General features: G+C 40.6%; 1 pseudogene across 1 annotated transcript; it reads left to right on the top strand.

Annotated features, from left to right (window-relative positions):
• Positions 1–19: 19 nt before the first annotated feature.
• On the top strand, positions 20–1181 carry LOC103701257 (cold shock domain-containing protein 4 pseudogene; annotated as a pseudogene). Its single transcript, XR_015977392.2, has one exon. The product of XR_015977392.2 is annotated as a cold shock domain-containing protein 4 pseudogene (transcript).
• Positions 1182–4174: the final 2993 nt, after the last annotated feature.

Genomic DNA, 4174 nt, shown 5'->3' with positions numbered 1-4174 from the left:
ATGTGTCCTCGTTGCTCATAATTACGCGCACCGAATCGCATGCTCCAAACGCAAAGTTGGCAGCGATAGGTGTGGAAGTTGGGAAGCGTGAAGGGAGATCAGAATCTTTTCGATTTTTATTCTGCGGAGGGCATCCCACTTACTGATTCGTTCCTTAATCCATAAGGCCCGATCCCAACCGTCCAATCTTTCAATCCTAAAGCAGAGATCGCTTCCGCCGTGCCAAATCTGAGCGCAACCGGGGAGAAAGAGGGGAGAGACTAGAGAGGGAGGAGGAGGTCGGAGTTCGGAAGTCGTCTTCCCGGGCTAGGGTTGGGGTTTTGGGGGCGGGAATGGCGCAGGTGAGGCGGCAGACGGGGACGGTGAAGTGGTTCAGCGGGATGAAGGGCTTCGGCTTCATCTCCCCGGACGCTGGCGGCGAAGACCTCTTCGTGCACCAGACCTCGATCCACTCCGACGGATTTCGCGCCCTCGCCGAGGGCGATGCCGTCGAGTTCGCCATCCAGCGCGACGACGACGGCCGATCCAAGGCCGTCGACGTCACCGGCCCCAACGGATCCGCTATTTCTTCTTCTGCCGGCGGCGGAGGGAGGGGATACTCCGGCGGCAGAGGTAAGGGAAGCGGCGGATATGGAAGTGCTTATGCTGGAGGTTACGGCAGCAGCGGTGGCGGTACATACGGCAGAGGGTGGAGGAGTGGGGGGAGAGGCGGGAAGATGGGTGCCGGAGCTGGAGGCGGAGGGTATGGCAGTGGTGGTTATGGTGGTGGTGGGCCGTGCTATAACTGTGGAAGGACTGGACACTTGGCGAGGGACTGTAACCAGGGAGGAGGAGGGGGAGGCGGTGGCTATGGCGGCGGCTATGGTGGCGGCGGCGGCGGAGGCGGAGGGAGGTACGGTGGCTATGGCGGTATCGGCGGTTGCTACAACTGTGGAGATCACGGTCATTTTGCCAGGGAGTGTCCTCACGGCGCCTGAAGTAATAGTATTGGGACTAATGGGTGCTTCTTCTAAATGATAGCATCGTGGACTTGATCTTGTTTTCCTTTTTTGTGCGTTTTTGATCTTGTGGGTATTTGTTATATCCTGTCAATTTGAATGAAGGCTTCGTCTACTTTTCTTGATTCAAGGTTTACTAAGAATCTTGTTTGCCCACTTATCACATCATGGAACACAAAGTGACTAGGTGTTTGATTTACAAAAAATGTGACATTTGTTGTGTTTATGACTAATGGAAATTAATATTTGGTGGCAATTGTGGTGCCATGGAAGATTATCGCTTTGATGGTACAACTTGCTTGTGATACACAACAGTAGATGAAAGTATGTACTGTAGTATTTATACTTCATTTGTGACTGTATTCTTGTACTAGGATTGGCTGTTAATAACTATAGATGTTTGGCCTCTGTTGTTATCCCTGATATATTTAATATCGTCACTGCTCTACGATGTATTGCAATGAAATGAAACTAGGATTGGTGGGCTCACTTTTGATATTTTCGGGTTAGCAAAAAACTGTTTTGTTTTCACGGATTCATTGGCTCAAAACCAAGGTCACAAAATGGCTTTCAGGGACAAAGAGGAAATACTTTTCAGTCCTTATGGACTGGCTTGTCTTTATATATGCATTTCCTTTATACACTTAAGTTAGCCATGCTTGCTTGTTTGCTGCTATACATTGCTACTCTCCAGGTTGATGCTGTCATATTAGTATTGTCTTCCTGAGCCTTTTTTAATTGGCCAGTGGTTAGTTATGTTCTGGAGATTGTTGAAGGGCTAGAATATTTTTTTTGAACTCTTGATTGACTGCTCATTGTAACTCTGGTATTTTTGAAGTTTAAATTCTTTCCACCATGGCACTATCTTCTGTGGGAATACTGAGGTACATCATCTATCAGGCTCAAGCCTTACGATCTTATAATAGTCATAGATAAATTGCCATTTGATATTAACGTGTTAGTAATTTGCTAATGCTTATTTGCAAATCTATGTGCTCTTTCCTTGAGTTTGGACCTTGAGCTTTTTTAGCGATGTTGTGACCTTGAGATTTTTTATGCCTGGCTCTATGTTTTTGCTGCATGCTGACATATAATGTTTTTTTCTTTTCCTGACAGAAGTACAATGTATGTTTTTGATGCTTGAGATTTTGGGCCTTCTGCATATGCTATTTGTATTTAAATATAATGTTGGTATGTGAGACTTGAGAAGGGATGAATAGTTTGACTGAAACTACAGAAGGGAATTTTAGATTCTCGAGCTTGAAGGTTTACATTATTGCTCTATTATAGTACAGCCTAAAGAATGCATGTGTTGACAGAATATGATAAGCTGAGGCCGTGGAAGATATGGGAAATTAGAGATTTGCCAGACAAATTTTATTGAGCATTTTTTTCCAAATAAGAGGAGAAAGCATGCCTGGATGTATTAGTATGATTCTTGGATATTGAAATAGCACATGGATGCAGATGAGCAAATCTATAGAGGTGGTGTATCAGTATATGGTGGACTTCTTTTGGTCAATGGTTAGAAATAGGCACCACAATTCTTCTTTAAAAAAAAGAAAAAGTGGTTTGGAAGAAAATAGAGCAGCAATAGTAGCAAATAAAGTGAGAATTCATCGAAATGACTTATTCAGTATAGGATAGAAGATTTGGATGAGAGCAATGAAGATCTCCATACACTAACATGGGCTGGAGGAATGAAAGAAGAGAAAATGTTGTGACTCTATGATTCACATTTGCCACTCATCTTTGTTTTTGTATGGGTGGACATTTTTAACTGAAGAGGGGCAAAGCAAAATGTGAGAAGAGAGTTGCCTTTGAAATGCCTGGATCATGCATAGGCCAGTATCAATCTATTTGAAAATGATTGTATTTAATCACATTTCAATTAAAAAAAAAGAGAGAGTGAATGTATTTTTCTATCAGATCTAGGCTATTTTGATTGTTATATGATATAGAGAAAATATCTATTAAATCATGTGTGCATCATGTTTGACTCATCCAAAGAAACACTGCAACTTAAATTATGGAGAACGACCTTGCTCGTGACATCAAACAGTTAAACAAAACTGAAAATTTCATATACACCTCTGATACCAATTTTACAATCTCTAACCAGTATGCATGAGTTAATGACATCTTCATCATTTTAAAGATCAAGGTGACTAGGTTAGCATTACCATTTCTTTTACAAATTTAGATGACTTATCCGCATCTCCAAATATGGTCTACATTCACGTCAATTTCCTTATTAAATTTTTCCTTATAATTTAGTAAGAATAATAAATAATAAAAAGCAAATCATGAGGTAGAGATACGCACAAGTTTGTGTGTTAGTATGGTTGTTCTTAAGTTAATATTGTATAAGGCATATAGTTGGTAATTCTTCACAAGTTGAAAGAAAGCACAAAGTCAGAAGTCTGTGAAAACAGTTTGTAGCAAGACAGGAAAATAGGCAGGGCTCAGTTGGAATTTTGTTACGTTTGAAGTCAGACTTCTAATGGAGTTAATCACAATGATGGAATCTTATTGCTGACTTTATGTTCCAGAGCGAGATCTGTAGAGCCTTGCTAGATATTAGCTTAGCAGGGATGGTAGCCCAATATCTCTCTCGCTCTTTTTGTTCAGAAAAAAACATCACTGCATATGTGAATTGTCATCAGAAATTCTACAGAGAACAGAACCGCAAAATTGTGTATCTCTATGTTTGTCATTCAACTCCTAATGGTCTACTGGTATACAGATCAGGCAGAAACAATTTTTTCTTAATAAGTTGGTTTCTTTTTATTCAATCATTTATGAAGCTTGTTTTTCTGCTATCTAACTTTTCAACATTCTCAAGTTTGATTTACTGAGTCCAGAAAATAATTTTAAAAAGTTTTTGATGTCCAAATTTTTAAAAACTTTCAAGGTTTTTTTTTTTTTTTTTTGAACTTTTCATGAAGAAACTTTTGTTGATATTATTCATCGTGTGAATTTAACACGAGCCTTCTGGTGCATCTGTCAGAAACCTGTCAGAAGCTTCAACATATTTTACTACATTCTACTAAGTCCTTGGCTGCCTAGTTTCATTTATCATGTAATGGCTAGGTAGGCTGGCTTTGCTATATCTTCTTGATGTTATCTTCTCTTAGCAAGATCTACAGATTCCCTTGGAAAGTACAGAATCATCT

This window comes from Phoenix dactylifera, chromosome 4, assembly GCF_051530095.1.
Source record: "Phoenix dactylifera cultivar Ajwa chromosome 4, Ajwa_hap1_PhDact_Kaust_v1.1, whole genome shotgun sequence".
NCBI classification, from domain to species: Eukaryota; Viridiplantae; Streptophyta; class Magnoliopsida; order Arecales; family Arecaceae; genus Phoenix; species Phoenix dactylifera.
This window is presented reverse-complemented; position numbering and strand designations above follow the sequence as displayed.